The sequence below is a fragment of the Dromaius novaehollandiae genome, chromosome 5 (assembly GCF_036370855.1).
Source record: "Dromaius novaehollandiae isolate bDroNov1 chromosome 5, bDroNov1.hap1, whole genome shotgun sequence".
NCBI lineage: Eukaryota > Metazoa > Chordata > Aves > Casuariiformes > Dromaiidae > Dromaius > Dromaius novaehollandiae.
In genome coordinates this window covers 69292555-69311728 of record NC_088102.1, presented here as the reverse complement: position 1 = coordinate 69311728, position 19174 = coordinate 69292555, and the positions used below count along the sequence as shown (strand labels likewise).

At 49.1% G+C, this 19174-nt stretch overlaps 1 protein-coding gene across 9 annotated transcripts in view; it reads left to right on the top strand.

Annotated features, from left to right (window-relative positions):
• Positions 1-19174, top strand: part of LOC112987945 (USP6 N-terminal-like protein) — a 101385-nt gene that overhangs the window by 44430 nt on the left and 37781 nt on the right. For 6 of the 9 annotated variants that reach the window (XM_064513192.1, XM_064513197.1, XM_064513190.1 and 3 more), the window contains one exon: positions 14499-14813. The gene's annotated coding sequence lies outside the window, so the exon portion shown is untranslated. Of the gene's footprint in view, positions 1-254; positions 373-13868; positions 14197-14498; positions 14814-19174 lie in introns of those variants that run through there. The other 3 variants (XM_064513193.1, XM_064513191.1, XM_064513194.1) reach the window with 2 other exon arrangements.

Genomic DNA, 19174 nt, shown 5'->3' with positions numbered 1-19174 from the left:
GCACGGTTTCCGAGTTCAGCTCAAGTGATTGCACGGAGACGAGCCAGCGGCCGTGGAGCCGGGAGCCCCGCGCCCGGGTGGGGGCCCAGGACAGCCCGCTCCCGAGCACATCGCCGCCTCCTTCGCTCCCGCGGAGCCTGGGCCTCGTGCGTCCCCTGAAGCAAGCCTTTGTTTTTTGGCCTGCGTAACATGGCTGCGGTTGTTCCTCCATTCATAGTTTTCAGGTTAGTTCTTTAAATTATTATTTTTTATAGGTGTTTATCCTGACTTCCTAGGGAAATGGGAGACTTGCACGCTCCACGTCTTTGCTGCTGCTACTTTTGAACCGGGCCGGTTTCAAACAGCACTGTCAGAGGAGCGCATGGAGTAAAGGTACGAATTTCGGTGTACTGGGGTCCGTGACGATGCAGCGCGGGGACCTGCTGGGGCCCTGCCAAGGGGACGACTGCGGTCTGCGCCGCAGGAAACACAGGAGAGTTCACACAAGACACGGGTAGCGTCAGTGCTGCCAGTTTGGGAAAGGCCGTGGGCTTTCCCCCTGTCTGAAACTGGGGAAACCACTTGTCGGTCGAGTTCTGTTTCGTGCAGTCTTTTCTGCATCTCAGTGAAATCCCTGCTTGGACTCTGAGGGAATGATGTGTAGGTTTATTGCGAGATGTGCAGCCTTTATAAACAAGACTTTGCTAGCTCCGCTGACCATGCAGCAACTTGTGTTTTGCCTGTGGATACTGGCCGGGGCATAGGACTCGTGATACGAGCTGTTCACTGGGTGACCAGAAAAAGAGCTGCTGGCCAAAAGGACCAACACCTTAAGGCCGAGTCCAGGGAAGACTGCGGGCGGAAAGGAGCAGGCAGTGAGCAGAAGGAATCGGCATGAGCTGGGTGCAGGGAAACAAGGTACAGCGTGGGCAAGATGTGTATTTGCTAAGGTGAAAAGCTTGCTGCTACTTTAGCCTTATTTATTTTTTTCCTCTGTCATGTGCTCAATTATTTGTCATCCTTTTCCAAAACAAGCAGCCTGTTCTCCCCTCTGGGAGTCTAACTTCTGAGCAGCTTTCTGGCCTCTCTCTGCACAGCACCTGCGCAGCATGCTGTGAACAGTGTTTGCAGGCTAGAGCGTGTGACCCGAACGTAATTTCAGGAGAGAAATTATCACAGGATTTCACTTATATCTTTGGAAGCAACAGCATACTCTGAAATGCTTATGTTTGTTATACGTTCTTGGTTTGTTAAAATATTGTTGTATGTTAGCGGAGGCTTTCACTAATCTGCCTGCAGTAATTCCCTAGTACTTCTCTAAGCGGTTGATAAAGCAGAGCTTATTTAAGCACTGAAAAGGTACAAAACTCTGGGGTACATTGAATTGCGTCTCCATTCTGTTTGACCTGTAGTTTTGCTAGATCCTGGCTGGCGCTTTCAGTCCGCGCTGCTGTAATCCGCGATTATAAGCCACTTCAGGGTTATTCTCCATCGGTGAGTAGCACGTGAGGAGGTTCGGGGGTGTCAAAATGTGCACGTGTGGCCGCTGCAGCGACTCTGGATGGATCACTGGGGATTTCGTGGCTGGTGTTTCTCGAAGTCAAGCTTGTCTGCAATTAAACCTCATGTTAAAACTGGAGTTTGCCAACATCAGCAAACTTCTGCAAGTACAAGCTTGAGTAATGGTTTAGAAGTAGCTGTTCTTTAAAGCAGAACTTAATAATCAGAGAGTCTGATTATTATAGTCTTTTTATAAGGATTAAGCATAATCTTTATTTACTCTGTTCTGGCAGATGATGCTTTTGTGTATGTACTGCCTTTCGCAGCTCTGGTGTTGATACTTAAACATGTTTTAAGAAGCGTTTATGGTCAGGGCGTGGTGTGCGCGCAGTCCCTGCTTGGGTTTTCCTGGGCACGACCCGATAAAGCCGTCAGCGCTGGCTCCCACGAGGGTGAGGCAGGCACTTCTCTCCAAAAAAAATGTGTCTTAGAGTGTCCAAAATGTGCTTTATTTATTAATGCGGTATGTTCAAGGCATAGTACTGCAGGGCATCCTAGGAAGCGAGCACCCGATGAACTGTTACAAATTAACAGGCCGTACGTGTGCGTTTTTTAAAAAAATAAAAAAAGAACAAATGCCTGCTACAGAGTAAATCACCCAGACTCTGCGGCGTGCCCCTAAGGGGCATTACATGACCCATATGCTAAAGAAGATCCTAGAGCGGCTCTAGAGCTGCTGTCAAAGGGAGTCGCCGTGGCAGTACACCGCTTTTTTGGTGTCCACTAATCCTCGATTACCATCTCACAGAGACGGGAGGGCTTTGGGCAGCAGGCTGAATAATCAGTGAAGTCTGTCTGCAACTCACTTTTTTTTTTTTTTCCAGCGCACTGTCTGACCTAGACTTTGGATGAGCCGAGCCGAGGTTTCCAGCCTCGTGCGTGCGGACTGCCAGGGTTTTGTGGATGCTTGGTCTGGGCTGCTGCGGAGCCAGTAGTTGATGTTATCGTTTTCCCACCTGCTCTGCCTTCGTGCCCTGGCCCACGGAGAGGGGGGAATCTATATTGCACAGATTCTCTGCAGCTTGCTATGGGTGGCTGAAATACTTGGCTCTTTTTAGAAAGTTATTTTGCAGAGTTAAGTGACTTCAGAAGAAAATTAAGATTTGCACTTGCCAGAGTCAGGCAGAATCTTACCATTACACCGCATAGAAAAATTGCATCTTTGAGGCAGCGGACTTTTCCTGAGCTGCTCTTGTTCTGCTGAAGACAAAAGTCTAGTTTTCAAAGTTTCATAAGAAAATACCACCTTAATTAAAAATAAATAAATAAAGATGATGATAACCTTGGGAAGTAAGCATCTGATAACGTTTTCTCTAAAGAATGGGTGTGGGGTTTAGCTATTTTTAGCTGAAGCTGTTTTCAAGCTGTTGCTCTTCTATAACCTCCTTTTAATGATAACTTTTTAAAATATTTTCTTTTAAATTGTTGTAGTTCCAGTAGCTTTCGCAGCCAGAGACACATTGCTGGGGGGAGGAGAAGAGGGAGGAATAGCCCGTGGGCAGGAGAAATAGTGAAATCTGCTTTCTCGCGGATTTGTCTGCTTGTTTCACTGTTTGAGGGTGCAATTTCCAACCTGGGGGTATTTTATGAGGGCCCTTTCCCAAGTCAAAGGGGTCACTGGTGCTTCAGCTTTTCCCTCGGCCACAACAGTTGCAGGGTTGCTGCGTCTGCTCCCTGGGCACCCATTTCTTCCAAGCGGTTGAGATCTCTGCTTCTCTTGAAAAATCAGGCTTGGACAGCAGGTTTAAAAGTTGTTGGACAGAAGGAGAAGGATGCTGAGGGAAATGCCGTAATTAACAAGCCCATGTAGGAAACCAGGTGTAATAAGGAATAACAACTTCAATTCAGATCTTTGTGTAGTGACTTGGTCTGCAGCTGACTGCAGGGACAGATTTGGGACTTCCATGCAGACATCTTTTTCTGAGATGATACAGATAGCAAACCAGCTCCAGTCTAAAACCTGGAGGTCGTCTTCATCAGTCCGCAGACTGCTGTTTTTCTGATGTCTACTAATTGAAAAGTCATTACAGATCCCTGCGACCGGCCAAGCCATTCCTGGGGTTTTGTGAACATCAAAGTGGCACTGAAAAAGCTTCTTGAAGAGAGGTGGTATGATGAGCAAGAGAAGAGGCCGGGGAAGCGTTCTCAGGTTAGGCTTGCTGATGTTATCTATTGATAGTCACCATCCGGAAACGGTTGGGCTTTTTAAAGAAAACTGCCTCCTGTGCTGTGTGGTTAGGCGTTTCTCTTTGCTCGCAGCTGATGATGTTGTGCGACGGGAGCCGCTGTTTAATGCGTTGTCCTTGAAAACTAAGAAGTCATGGGTAATCATCACTTTTAGATGTTTCACTCTAAGACCTGTAATATGTGGTTAATGTCACAATTGCTGCTTTGCATTTAAATAATGTTGCATTTGTAACAGAGGAGCCTTTCGCTCTGGAGATATTCTTAAATTTAACCCTGAGGGTAGAAAGGTATGGTTTTCCTTACTGTTATTCTGCAGAATAACAATTATAGAGGCAGCATAATGCATCCATCTCCTGTTAGATTAATTAAAATATAACGAGAAAAAGAGAATGGTTGTGTGCTTCGCTGTAGGAGCTGATGCTTCTCCTTCTGTCTGGTGTGAGAAGCAGCATGTGTCTGCAGCACAGCAGAAGCGCTGGGAGAACGGGCCCTCTTCCCTCCCTCAGGGAATTGCTTTTTGCTGGCCAGATCTTTCTTGATTTCCATGTTTCTAAGCAGCCATGGGCACTGCCCAGCTGGCAGGTTCAAAGCGTGAGCCTAAGGTAAAGGAAGCTGTCAGAGAACTTGTCTCGGTGTAGCTGCATCTGGCATCATTCCCTCTCTCCGGAGAGCCCCATGTTTGAAATCAGTGCAGCAAACGTGCATTTCACAATGCTACTTTGCCCCTTGGAGGACCCGAAATCGAACCAAGTCTCGGGCAGGGTTGAGTCGAGGAGCCCATCTGCCCGCAGCCCTGCTTGGGTGCAAGTGTTGTGGAGCGGCTGGGACGGACCAGCCTAAGTCGAGCCTGGGGAATGGGGAGGAAAGGTGTGTGCTTAAGTGTTGCATTGTTTGTATTTGCTTTTTTTTCCCCTCCACATCCAAATCGGTGATTAGGAGTTTCTGTTACTTGGCAATAAATTAAGTAAAAATTCCCTGTTTTGCTCATGACAAATACTTACATCACTTGCTGTGATGCTTTTTATTTATTTTTTTTTTAAATGACCACAAGCATGTGTGATGGTAGACTGAGATCAAACAGAAAAGAAAACACAGCGTGCTGAAGGTGTCAATGCCACCTCCGGTCAGCGGTTCAGCGTTGAGCCTGAAAAAAGCTCTTTGCTTCCCGCAGCAGGTTTGTGTGTGGCTGCTGCCCGAGCACGGCCCGGCCTGGCCGCGAGATAGCGGCGTGCTTGCCAGCACCGCTTTGGCGAGGCTGCGTGGCAATTGCTCCAATAACGAGGATTTCACTTGGAAGAGATGATGCATCGTTTTGCACCAGAAACTTGCCAACATGATCTTTTCCAGTTGTCTGTGTTCTTAGACCAAGCAAACTTCTTTTAGAGAAGCTGAATCTTTCTTACAACCTGTTCAGACGTCTGTAAAACCTCATGCCAAAGCAGTCACCAGTGTAATGTAGTCTCTTAACTCTTCTGGATGAGCCCTCTGGGGAGCTTTGACTAGCAGGTAATGCAAGGCTGGAGCTGAACCCCTTCAGTTGAGTGGTGGCAGCCTCTTTATCTGTTATTTTGCACTTTCACTTGTTTCAATTTCAGGGTATGGAGTGGCTGTCTGGGTAATGTTTCCATTGCAAGGAAGTACTGTGTGCGTACGAAATCTGCTTGGGCCTGACGACAGCCACAGGAGGCAGATTTCTGCTAGGGCTTTGCAAAGTGTCAGCTTAGCTTGTGGTAGCTGAGTATTTCATATTCGGAATAGTACTTGAACTTTGGTTGCCCTTGGTTTTAGGACCTTAAACTGGGTGCTCTGATTAGCTGCTTAAAAAATAAAAATAGAAGATGACCAAGCGTGTGCACTCATACTGTGCTTTTTTGGGATCTGTAAGCTTGGCATCAGGGCTTAGGTTTTCATGTGACACCCGTGTTTAATCCTGAATCCTTGTTGGGCGGCAGCATCGTGGGGCTTGCGTGCGTCGGGGTGGGAGAGCGCTTCCTCCTGCCACCCAGCAGACAACGAGCATCAGCAAGAGCGCAAGTTTCATCCGGGTGGCTTTTAGGTAGAGCATGACGATCTGACAGGAAGGAAACACGGTTCTCTGTATGGTGAGAACAGAGAACCAGCAGATATTCAATGCCCCAGTGCAGGGCAGCGTTGGTGCCGTCGCTGCGGGCTGCACAGCTTGAGCACAGAGGAGACATCAGAGTGTGCGGTCCCCATCGGGGGGAAGGGGTCAGACTGGTGAGCCCTTATGCCTGCGTTGGATTTACCAGATGGGCTACAAAAGGCCTCTGTCCCAAGTCATACACTGCTACTTTCCGCTGGGAGTGAGAGTGCACTATTACTTTTTTTTTTTTTTAAGCTGTTTTTCTACCAAAAACACTTCCAAAACAAGGAGGGCTGAAACAGTCTGGAAAAGCAAATATTTTGTGACGGTGAGCAACACTGCAAGCTTTTGTTTTCTGTCAATGGAAGGAAGTGGGAGAAACGCGTAATAGCTTTAGTGCATTATGGGCTTTAATGCTGCAAATGAGATTTAGCACTCGCCCTCCCATAGTGGACTTGGTAAAGTTTTGACCTTTGTCAAATATGCCAGGAAAGTGTTCCTGAGTACCGAGACCCCACCCACGCACTTATCTGCTAGAACCTAGAAACGGGATCCAGCGGAGAAACATCCCAAAAGAGGCGATCTGCTCCTCGGAGCAGCAGCGCTCCAGCCGCATTTGGGAAAGGCCCTGATTGTGGAAGGGGCTGTGTTTTGCTGCGCCTGGGCATCTGTCAGAAGCAGCTGCAAAGGAAGAAGATCAGAAATCTTGAGAGACAGAGCTGAAATGGTACATTTGATTTTTGGTGGTTTGAAATGCAGGCATCTCTCCTCGCTACTTTGCAGGCTAACAGTGGAAAAACAGCCCTGTAGATTACGTAAGTGCTGTGACTTTCTTTGCATTGCTAAATAGCACATTTGTAGCGTGTGCTCTGCCTTGCTGTGCTGGCATGGGTGTGGGCACACGTCGTGCCTTTCCTGGGTGACCGAATTATGTCTACAGAGTGGTTTCCGTGCCCACAAGAAGCCTGGGCATGCACAAGACTGCCACAGACCAAGCGATGGTTTGGAGATGCTCTGCTGGGTTATGACAGTTGATGCAATTTGTTAAATGCAGCGATGCTTCGAGATGCCCAGGCAGCTTTATGCAGCCACACGGCACCAGGCTGAGGTCCTCAGGGTGGTATCTGAGCTGCCACGAGCAGGTCGATTGATGTTTCTGTGCCGTTACAGGTGTAGTTTGGGATTCTTTAGCTCCTGAACTGAATGACGGGGAGGTTTGTGCCTGGTCAGCTAAGATGGGAATCCAGGTCCTGGCCTACATGGGCCGGTGAAGAGGAGCAGGTGAACACTTGGTGGACACAAATGCTAAAAATATGCAATAGTGTAAGATAATCTCATGACCACTGAACTTTGCTGATTATCTTGCGGAGCTAAGATTTGGGGAATTTTGTGCATGAAATACTGATAAGGAATCTGTGTGTTCAACACAATTTACTGGAGAACTTTTTTCCGTGATCCCGACACAAGCCAAGGCTAGCACTGATAGAGGACAAGTCTGCTTGCTCTGGCTTATCAACAATTTTTCTGCAGAGATGCAGTTTCATCTTGCTTTCTGCAGCTGGGGAGCAATAGCTGTGTTAACACATTGAGTATTAGGAAAGATGAACTTTAATTTTTTGTACTCTGCCAGGACAAGACTGAAGTGATTGTGCTTTAAAAAGAGGACTAGTGTTGTCAGTCCTTCCTATCCTTGATGTTTTGTAAAAAATAAAATGTAGCCTCCTTCCCACCTTGCCCCCATGCAATTGGTATTCTATTTCAAAGCTTTATTTCAAGACCTGCAGTCATGTTCTAACTCGGGCTTGGAGCTTATTCCTAGCTATTTACTTCAGGAAAAATAAAAGTGATTTCTTCATGCCTTTCCTATCAAAATATCTTCCACTGTTCTCAGATCGCCACTGATTGACAACTTTACTATTTCGAGCTATTTTTGCTTAGTGCCAAATCCCACTGCGCTCTAGGACGCATTCAGCTCTCTCAGGATTTGCTCTTGGAGTTTAGCTTTCTCACTTAGCAAACTACAGAAGAAATCATCACCCTGCTTGCAGATGTTTGTTGTAGCAATTAAATGAATTAACATGTGTGTTCAAGTGAACTGTCTAGTTCTTAAAAACGCTATAACATTCACCCACGCAAAGTAAGATAGAAACAACTCTATTTGATGTGTGGTGTCCCCATCATACTGGCTTTCACCTTCAGCAGTTGAGCATCTTTCAAATTCAAGTTATTTTTTTTCCCATTAGTTGAGCATGTCTTCAGCTAAGTCAGACTGTCTTGTTCTCGCTATGCTTTTGAAACACAGCTAATACTTGAATTATTTTCATCTGCTTCCTGGGGAGAACAAGGTCTGCAGAAAATGGCTGCTTGTTTTTATGTGCAGTCTTGCCGATGACTGGAGTTCCTTGCGCTGTCTTCACGATGTCAGGGCAGTGCCTTTTCAGCTCCTTCCAATTCATGGACTCCTGCGTATTTTATAAGGATCAGGCTTTTCTTTTTCTTTTTTTTTAATAGAAATCTCATGTAGATAAATTGCCTGAAGGGGCTGCCAGAAGCAACCAAGAAAAGCAGCACAGCGTACTTCATGGATTTCCAGCGCTCTGCTGACCACAGGATGAAGCCACTGGAACAAGAACAATTGTGATTTATATTCAAGATGTGTCTGCGCAGGTCTCTACCCACTGCACAGAACGTGGGTCTCTCCCTCTTACCAAATGCTTGTCTTGATATCAATGGCACTCGCTCATCTGCTTAAATTTCTCCCTCTACTTCTTGTCTCACCCGAGAGGGAGAAGGTCCTTCCTTGGTTTTTGTAGTTCTTCCATGTGCAGTGTCACCTCCCTCCTGTAAGCTCCAGTCTCCGCTGGAAAATGCTTCTCAGATGTTTTCGTTAATAGACTTGAATCTGTTGTGGTCCCCTTTGACTTGCTTTTATCCCGCCTCTGTTGCTGTACGTTATTCAGGTCAGAAATGCTGAGGTTGTGGAAGCCAACAGTTGTAAGTAATAGATCCACTGCGGTTTTGAGCAGTTCCTCATGTTGCTTTCTCAAGCACGTTTGGCTGAAGATGCTGCTCGGAAAAACAAAGATGAGGCATTGCTTTTTATCCTCGCCCTCCTTTTCAAGCTCTTGGCTGGACATCTCCCCTGAGTCACCTGGCTTATCTACCTGCTGTTGCCCCGGGTCAGCTGTGCTTTTCTAAGGGTGCCTCAGCTCCACGATGCGGTGGCAACCTTTATTCATTTCTTTTCACAGAGTAGCAGATGTACGTTTTCCCATCTCTTTCCTTAAACATCAAAGCTGTCTGAGATTGCCGCGAGCTCTTTGGGCAAAGGGGGCAGACGCTGGCTGGCCTGATAGGGATGCGGCTGAGCGTCTCGGGTGGCAGATGGTGGGGACCCTTGGGAAGGTGGTGACGTGCACGCGGGTGCCGACGTCCCGGTGCTGTGAGATTGGGCAAGGCGACGGCTGGCTTCCCGGGGACAAATAACTCCCTCATGTCCTGTGTTCGTGCAGCAGTGGCTCTTGTCCTGTGTGATGAGCTTGGAGCACTCGCGCCCTCTTCCCCTGTCTTAAAGCTCGAATACAAGTCCTGACTTAATCTCAGGGATGAGCCGCTCTGGGTCTCTGCCTAGTCCCAATTTTGTGATTATCGTAAGAGATTTCAAAACACAGGGTGGGGAAGCAGCAGAGGCAGTGAACCTGAATTTCAGGTTCGTGCTTGTTTGAAACTGCCTGTGAAGAGAGGCCAAGACGTTGGGGGGGGGGGGGGCTTATGTTGTTATATTATACACTATTATACACTGCTAATATAATGTATGCTATTAATTGGCATAAGGTACTTTTTTGTGAACTGTATTATCCTTGTAAGCAGTTGTCAGGATGCTTGGCCGCCGCCTCTGTGGGTGATTGGAGTTTATTTGAAATAATCGAGATTATACCAGGTGTCCTGCTTGCTGCTGGAGCTCCCCTGCAGTAGCCACGCACCCCTGCAGAGGCCACCTGGCAAAGAAACCTTGCTGCAACTGTATCCGCATCTCTCAGCTTGCTCGCCGTCACCTGGCACGCTTACTGCAAGGGCTGCCACGTTTTCTGGACCAGCCGAGCACTATCGGTCTTGAAAATTTCTTGTTGACACCTCCCCCCCACCCCCCCAAAGAAAAAGAAAAAGAAAGCCCTTATCAGGCTTCACGGGGAAGCACTATCACTGCTCTCCAGACTGGCTCGCGTGTCGGTGCTGCGTGCTCCCGGCTGGTGTCCTCTCCAATGCGACTGATGGCTGGATGAGCGGCTGCTGGTCGCTGCTGCCGGGCGCGGGAGCCCAGGCTGCATTTGCGCCGCTTCCTTGCAGCCTGATTTTGTTACGCTTGTGTTTAAAGCACGGACGCTGTCATTGCAATGATACCGCTTGCTTCAGAACGATGGGTAGATGGATAGATGCACAGCTTTGTGCTGCGGCGTTGCACGCTCCTCTCCTGACCCCGGCAGGCTTGGTAGTTCTAGTCTCCGCGGCAGACAAGCGTTTCGTGTTCGCCACAGTAAAGCGGGAACAGCCAAACGCAGCAGGCATCGTAAGAAGTATTTTAGAGCCTGGACCAAATTGTGTGGATGTTGACTTCAAAACTATAGAAAACCTCCAGTTATTTTTCTATTGATTTTGAAGTTGGTGAGTTGCATTTAGCAGGCTGCACTCTGCGGCCTAGGTGCCACTGCTGTTTCGTACGCAGAAAGTGCCCCCAGCGTTACGTCTGCCTTGAGTCTTCCTGCCAGCTGGTTTTATAACCGTGTTTTCCATTAAAGGAGAGGGGAAGGCTTTTTGTGCAAAAGATTTCCTCAAAGGGAACATAACTGTTAGATTTTCTTGTCTCCATAAAATGTTGTGTTTGCACAGACAAATTCCTGTAGCTGTTCAGTTTGAGTCATTTCAGGAGATATCAAACAAAAAGGAAGGGCAAGGTTATGTTGCAATTTTAAAATAGTTGCTTTAACACTCCTTAAAAACTTCCTGTATCCCCATACGGCACTGCAGAGGCTTCAAGGCTGTGGAAGATTGCGGTGCTCTGGGAGACGTTTTCTCAGCACCTTTCCAGGGCTGGATCAAGTACGTCCTGTTTTCCTGCGGTTTTCTCCCGCTGGACAGGATTGCTCGGGGCTCTGGCAGGGGAACGGAAGGGAAGAGCGCGTTATAAGTATCCCAAGTTGTCCATTCGGAGGTAATGGGAATCCTAGCTCTTGCCAGCTTTCCACAGACGAGTTGTCTCTTCTTGTGGCAGTGGATTTTTAACTTCCTACTTGGTTATTGCATTGGTTGACCCAGTGACTGTACGTGAGAGGATGTCCGTTACTTGCTTATTTGCGTTATAAAAAGACGAGGCGCCTCTGTGCCAAGGAGAGCGCAGGTTGCTGGCGGCGCGGCGGCTCAGTTTTCTTTCCCTCTTGCCCTTTAGTTTTTGATTAGTGACCATTACTTTAGCTCCAGCTCTGCTAGTGCCCAGGGTAAAATCTCGGGTATCTGCCTCTGGAGACCAAAACGACCAAGAGGATGGTGAGAGGAAGAGGAGCAGGTCCCGTGTCGTCACTGTGCCGACTGAAAAGAGTCAAGTAACGCGTTTTGGGAGGAGGAGGAGGAGGCCTCGCTGGGATGAAAGCACCGCGCTTTGGCAGATCTTTGCCAGAGTATGTGAGTGCTGCTCTTCCCCGTTCCAGCGGTGCCGCAGCATCGTCCATGTTCCAGCTCAAAATCCAAAACTCAGCCTGGATCCGTTGGAGCTCACTTCTGCGTTTGTAAGCAGCGCTCGAATTCGTCAGGCCTATCGCCTGGTCAAGGGGAGGATGAGCAGCCTGGGAGCTTCCTTTAGTTTACGCTTAAAGAAATGTAAACTTCTGTTGCAGCCTTAAGCAACTGAAAGCAGCTCGTTCCTAACGTCCTTGTTTATGTAGTTCCTGTTCAGGCCCGTTCATCACCCAAAAGAAGGGGATTTTTTTCAGGCTTTTCTGGCCTTTTTATAGACCCTGGACCAGAGGAAGGAGGGAATGCAGAGAGGAGGGAAAACTAGTCTTCAATTCCCAAAGCAGCATCTGGACTTCTGCGTTCTCTGGTTTGCTTCTCTTACTGTAACGAGGTCAAGCAGAAATCACTTTAATAATGAGACTTTAAAAAAGGGAAAATTCATGCATCTTCCACTTTTTTTATTGTTGTCTGGTGGAGATGAGTTCCAGGCAAAGAGAGCCTACAACAAATGTTTGGCTATGGTTTTTATTCTCTCTGAGGCCTAAAAATAGAAGCTGCTGAAGAAGTGTTTGCAGAGTAGCAGTTTTGCTCTGAGGGTTTAGCTTATGCTCAAAGCCGTGTTTTGTGACATTGCAACAGTTCAGCTTTGGTGCTTCTGCAGCTCTCGTCTGGTGTAGGATAAGCAGGGAGGAGCCGCTGTCAGAGTAATTCTCTTTAAGTCCTCTTTTTTTCTCCCCGCTTCTCTCCTTGCGGCTCAGTCCTCAGTCAGAAAGCCTTAACCCGAGCTCGAAGGCACGCTGCAAAAACCTTCTCCAAAAGCGAGGGTGAAATGTAAGCGCTGGGAGCAGCGGGGAGACGGTGGGGAGGGGGGTGAGATTTCGTTTACTGGCAGTGCTGCTGCACGCAGTGATGAGGGGGCTGCGTAGCATGGAAATGCAGCCTTGCTTTTAAGTATTTCTATAAATAAAAGGCTTGGCCAACCCATTCCTGCGTATCATCATATTGCCATAGTCTAGTGGCACTCTGCAGAAAAGTATTATTATTTTATTCCTATGGCACTTCATAAACCTGATGAGAATCGAGAGGGCAGAGGAAAATGTGTGTGATCTGCCGTATAGGTTACTCGGTGATAAAAGCGGCCCCCTCAAACAGGGGCACATGCAAGTCGTCCGCACCGTTTGGGGTTGTGGCACCCCGGCGTGGGAGAGGCGACAGCAGGGGGATTTAGCTGGTCTGACAGTACATGAACGTGAAAAAACAACATTCACAAGTGCTTGTGAATAAAACCCGACAAGAAGTGGGGTTGCTAAGGTGGCTTTGCATGAGGAAGGCGGGCTGGGCTTTCTTGTCGGGGCACTAGCACCCGCTTCCCTCCCCACCACGCTGGCGTGTTGGCCAACTTCAAACAGCAGCGTCGCACATCGAAGCGAATTCTCGGTTTTCCACTTGCGGAAACGGTGCGTTGTTTCGTCGGATTGCCTAAGCTGAGAACTGAAAAGTAGGTCTGGGGCGGGGGGGGGAAATCCCCTTGGTCTCCCCTTTCTGCTCTGGCAGGCAGAGCAGGAGTTTTCCTTGCCCAGCGGCGAGGTGCCCTGTGCTGCTTTGGCAGGTCGTTTCCTGCAGCATCCCTCGCAGAAGGTGCTCGGGAAGCGCCGGTGGCCGTTGGGCGGCCAGAGCAGGGCTCTCCAGCCCGCTCCCAGCCCAGCGTTCGGCTCTGCGGCAGCGCGTGGGTGACAACGGTATATAATGCTGGTGGTCCTCAGAGCCGTGGGCATGCCTGTGTGCCACGGGCTGCAGCCTGACAGCCTTCATGCCTTTGGCTAAGTTGTTTTTGGTTTGGGGTTTTTTTCTTTTTTTGGATGCTGTTTAAAGTGGGAAGGAATACCAGTTTTTAAGGGTGTCATGTAACGGTACCACTGTTCATTGGGCTCCGGTGCTTTAGCCGCTTGTTGGCTGTTAAGGTGCATGTATCGGGCAGAAACTGCGAGCGCTGGGAAGCGGTTCAGTCTGCGTTGCTGGTGCCTGCTCCGTGGTGGTCTGGTGCCTTCAGCGTGTCGCTGCAGCCAGTCCTAAACCAGCTAAATCCCTGGTGCTGCCGAAAGAGGCAACATGCTGCTTCCCTCTTTCCCCAACTTTATATTTTCCTGGAGGGAAAGGGAGGACCAGCAGGAGCCTCCCCTCCCTTTCCTTTGCTGCAGGACGAGAGAAAGCAGCACCTCGCCGGTGCTCGGCGCTGGGCGGGGAGGAAACCCATCCTAAAAAGTAGAACAAATCAAACAAAATCGACCATGAGTGACATCACGGGAAATGGGTTTTCTTCCTCGCGGCGCAGACGAGCGTAGTTTACTTGATGCCGTGGGGTGCCCTCCCGCTGCAGCCTGTTGCTTCCCTGCTGGGCGGGGAAATCCCGGGCAGAGCGGCTGCCCGGCACGCGGGTGAAACCTGCGCTTCCCGCACGCGTGTGGAACAACGTGGACGGCGGGGAGAGACGGAGAGGCACGTCATCTGCTCCCTCCGGCAGGCTGGGGATTGGTCTGTCGGCGTGGTGTTTGCCGGTGCTGCGTCCCGCCCTGTCTCCAGTGACTCAGTGGAGCTTCCTTCCTCGCCCTGTTTCCCCCGAGAGCTGGGCCCGGCCTCCGGTAACGCCGCTGGGAAACGTCTGTGGCATCTCGGCCCAGGGGCTCGCTCGCTGCGTTTTGATGCCCTTGTTCCTCGTGGTCTGAAGCCACCCCGTGTGGTTTCCTTCCCGGGCAGCGGTTCGTGCCCCCGAAATGCTGCCTGCAGCATGGGGAAGTGCAGCGGTCCTGAGCGTCAGGTGCTCAGACTGCGAAGGGGAAAGTGTGTTTAACCCTTTGCTTGTGCATCCGCCTGGTGCCGGTGAAGGGGAACGTCTCCTCCGTGCAAGAGACGGGAAGCTTATCAACTTTTTCTTCCTTTGCAGTGAGCGTGGAGGTAAGGAGAGCCCACCTGCAGAGAGCGTCCCGGGTCGCCTCTTCTCCCGGCCGCTTGCTGTGAGCACTCGAGTGCAGGAGCAGTGGAGAGCAGTGCGGCAGCACTGATCGGGAATGCGCAAGCCAGCCAGGAGGACGAGGCTGGGAGCTGGCAGGGGGTGACAGCCGAGGACGGAGGATTATCGTGCTCTATGGCAGAGACGAGCGGCTCGGCGCTGGGAAGGCTCCCCGCCAGTTAGATGCCCGAAGGGGAGAGGACAACTCCGGCTGAGCTGATGCCTCTTGGCACCTGATACCAAGCTCAGGTAAGGGCTAGCTGGCATTTCCACGCTCCTTCCCCTAAAATAAAAAGCAATTCAAGGACTGTCGAGAATCACCTGGAGCGCAGTTGCTGGCTGTGGATATTTGTGCTAACGAATGGTTCAGACCTGCGCATGTCAGCATCTTATGTAATAACCCTGGATATTCTGCGTTTTGGGGACATTGCTTGTTGCATCAGACCAACTTGCAGCGGAGATTCTCACTCAGCTTTCACTAATGCCTCTACTAATTAGATGAATGTGTTTTCATAGAGGTCACTAACTTTGCTGTTCAGTGTGTGGTGCAGTTTCAGATATGATGCAAACTTATTTGGATGGCAGCTTGTTTGAACTTTTTATAGCACGTCAGTGACTCATTTATATAAAGTAATCGCTGGGCAATCATTTTCAAAGACCCCAAGATAGGTGAAACATAAGCCTCCTTGAAATTCAGCTGCCTTAGCACTCCTTATGGTCTTTATCTTAAAAAAAAAAAAAAAAAAAAAAAAAAAAAAAAAAGGCCTATGTGCTCTTGGGTTTTTGTTGTAGTCAAGGAAATAAACAGGCAAACAGGATCTCCTGTATCTTGGTTCATCCTGCTCGCTAGTAACTTCATTCTGGAGGACGTAACTCGCTGTGTGAGTGCCAGTCTGATTTCCTTTGCTGTAGCGCATTTGCCTGGGTCCGTAGCCCTTTGACATTGTTTTGAAGTTGATGTTTGGCTTCTGTGAGGACATTTGCTGTTACAGATGCCGTGCCTGGTTTTGTTAGTGGGAGAGGACCTGCACATGGGGGTCACCTTGGTGGATGGCCTTGAGGCAACCTCCACAGGCCTCACAACTCCTAACGTTGCTTGGGCTGGCCTTTAAAACGTGTCTGCTGTAAGCATCTTAAAAGTTGGGGATTGAGGCTTTCCAAAAGCCACCATTATGGCACTATGAAGGAATTTCAGAGTCCTCCATTTTGGGATTGAAACATTCCTCCTAGGATTTCTGATAAAAGTTTTGAGACAGCTGTGACACTTGAGGTAGCAATGGTGAACAGCCTAAGCAAAACCTCAGGTGTGTGGCTTGACTTCTATAGCTGTCCTGAGGAAACGTGGTTGCTGCTTGGTGTAAAGACCTGGGTCTTAAGAAGCAGAAGCTCTTTATGTAGCCAGCAGCATGCGGCACTTTCACAGACAGTGAAAGCTGCCTGTGGCCTCCTGGACGTGCCAACCTGTAGGTGAGCGTCTGTCCAATAACACACGGCTCAACTGCTGTCACAGCAGCCGGCATCGCAGTGCAGCTCCTCCACTTCTGTGTTCGGCCTCTCAGATATCTTAGGAGGCTTCGGGGTTTCGTCACGCGACGGAAGTGCAGTTGAAGCAGATCCAAAGCTGTGTTTATGTCACCTACAGGTGGGATGTATGTTCAGTGCTTTAACCCTTCGGCTTTTCTTCTGAAAGACTTTCTTAGGCAGGTGACAGAAGAGCCTCTACTCACAGCTCCTCTTGATAATAGCAACGTGCTGATGTTCACCATGCCCCCCAAAAAGTCGGGCAGCCCGGATCTTTGCTGTGTGTATCGCTTGCTGTGAGTTGACAGCACTAATAGCTTGAAGCATATAGAGGCATCCGTTTCATGTACTTCAACAAATCCTATCGGGGCAGTTTAACTTCTTGTAGCCTGTTGCTTCCCTAGCTGCTTTTTAATTCCACTGTTGTACTGTTTATTCCACGGCGTGCAAATGCGACAGTGGCTCTGTTGAAGCTAGTAACTGGGCAAGCGTAGCAACCGAGACGCAGGTAAGGACTCCAGGCGTGCCTCGTTTGCTGAGGGTCCCTGCTCTTAGCACATGCTGTATAAGCGTTTCATCACTCTAATTAATGGTTAGAGGTCAGCTCTGTTAAGCATGTTCTCAAAAGGAAAATTACAGGGATTAGTTGATACCTTAGGCAGTTAAGTTTACAAATGGTGTATTAAATTGCCCTTTTAAAATAGATTGTGAAACGGGAACAGAAATTTGTTAAGTTTCTCAGGTTGTGGATGTGGTCTTATGCACTGCCTTTTTGACTTTATTCCATAGAGTTGTTTCGGTTTGACGTAGGTCAGCATGCTGTTTCAGTATGGTGTGTCAAAATTCACATACATCATCTGCTTATTTTTGGCTGGTGGCAGTTTCTAGCAATAGATAATTGGGAACATGGAGAACTCTGGCAAATCTTAAGCCAAACTTGTCATTTCTTCTTTAGGACAGCAGTTTTCAATGCCTTGCTCTTGGCAATAAAATAGCATGGCTCAAATCTTACGTATTTCCATGGGCTTGGGTGCAGTATCAGCTTGTAGTTTTGGAAGGAGAAGTTATCATCCGTCAGCCGAGCAGCCAGGCAAGTCGTACGAGTTTTGCCCTGGAGATGGGGCACGCAGAGGAGGCACGCAGGCGGGCAAGACGGCTGGGCTCGTGGGACGTAACTGTTAAGGTTTCGTAACTTGGCTGCGTTTGGTTGTGCGCCTATGTCATGCTCGCCTTGCGTTTGCTGTAATGGTTGGGTGCAGTAAGGGTAGGGAGCTGACCAAAAGCCACGGTCTCTTATCTCAGATGGCTTGAGTAGATATTTTTCCACAGTATAAAATGTTGAAGAATCAGATTCCAGAATGTCCCAAAATCCAGCCCAAGGTCCAGAACGTGATGCTATACTGAACTTCTGCAAAGAGGAGATTATGCTGACATTTATCATTCAAAAGCTCTTCTGCCAAGTTATATTGGACATACAGTTTGCTTTATAGCAGGTAGTGAAAATGAGCAATGCAGTTTGACCCCAGTGCAGCCTGACAGCATGAAATCAGCACATGTAAAACTCTGTATTTTCCTTATAAGAAGACAGAAAGGGCTTGAAGAGACTGAAAATTAAATAACTTTGGCTTGGAGGAGGTTTGATTGCTTGATGGCTAAAGAGCAACAGTTGAAGACTTTGAAAGGGAGCCCTTGCCAACAAGTTTTAACTCCCTGAGGGGATACGCACGCAGTGCCTGGAGGAACGGGATCTGCTTGCTCCCTGCTATGGGTGGTAAAAATGGGTAGGTTCAAAATAAATTCCCTGCTCCTTCACACTCTGCTGGTGCGAAGAATAATGTATCCGTGTAACATCACCGCAGCTGCTCAGTTCAAAGGCCAGGAATTGCTTTCTGTCCTGGGCAGAGCCGCTTTGTGAGAAGGTCTGTGAGGAGTCAAATCATGTAATCGTTTGTGGTTGAACTGAATTTCTCGTCGGGTATCTCAGGACATGCTGACATGCAACTCCCTGCGACCCTTATTAAGTGCTGCACGGCTCATCTGCTGCCTCTTCGTTGCCTCTGCTCCAGCTCCCATACTTGGACCGCAGCTGGTTGGATTTTTGATAGATGAAGCTCTGCCTGCAGGTCTCCCATCCGGGGGGAGTTAAGAGGTGCTTTCTCCTTGCTTATATAAATTGAGCGCCTACGTTCACCGAAGGGTGCAGGGAGACCTGCAGGTGAGCAGAGGGTTGCAGATGTGGCCTCAGTGATGGAGCTCCTCTGGGAGGAGGCGGCCATGCCTGACTCTTCCCCAAACCGTAGCCCAGAGGGAGCTAAATCTGTAATTTCTTTGCTGAGAAAGCAGATTGCCCTTGCTGGTAGATGGGGAAGGTGACAGCAGAGAGGCTGCAGAGGGGACGATGCCTCAGTAGGGGACGGGAAAGACTTTTTCCCGGGCTTTGGAAGGGACGGCGGTGGGATGCAAGGCTGCTGCAGTGGAGAACAGCATGGACAGAGTTTCCTTGTCAAGGTATCAGGTGAAGATCTGGTTGGGCTGGCAGGCAAGGGAGAGAGGCCAGCCCCGGGATGCAGCCCAACATTTGGACCGAAATACTGGCACATCTAGCGCTTTGGTTCCTCACCCGTGAACTGGGGCTCTGTCTTGTTGGAGGTGCACATGTTTTTATAGCAGATCAGAGAGGCTTTAGTGAGCAAAGCATGAATATCTCCTCGCCCCTTGTCACCTGGATTGAAGAAGATGCCTTTGCTTTTAGTCCTATTTTTTGTCCTGGTTTGATGTTACCTCCAGTTTCTACAGTTCGGCCAGGAGCAGGAGAAACCCCTTCGTCGTTGGGAGCAATGGAAACCACGTTCCTCCTCCCTGGGACGAGGTGCAGGTAGGGCAGGTGATCGCACCGCACTCCCCGTGCCACAGAAACGCTGCATTTTGCTTTCCAACTTTGGCAGCGTGTTTGCAGCACGCAGCTTCACCCTTGGGAGACGTCAACCCTGCTGCCAAAGCTGGCTTATGTTTCAGAAGGACTATGAACTGCAAACGGCTGCCAGCCCTTGCAAGTGGCGTTTTGGTTGCCTCCTACCCTGCCTTTTTCA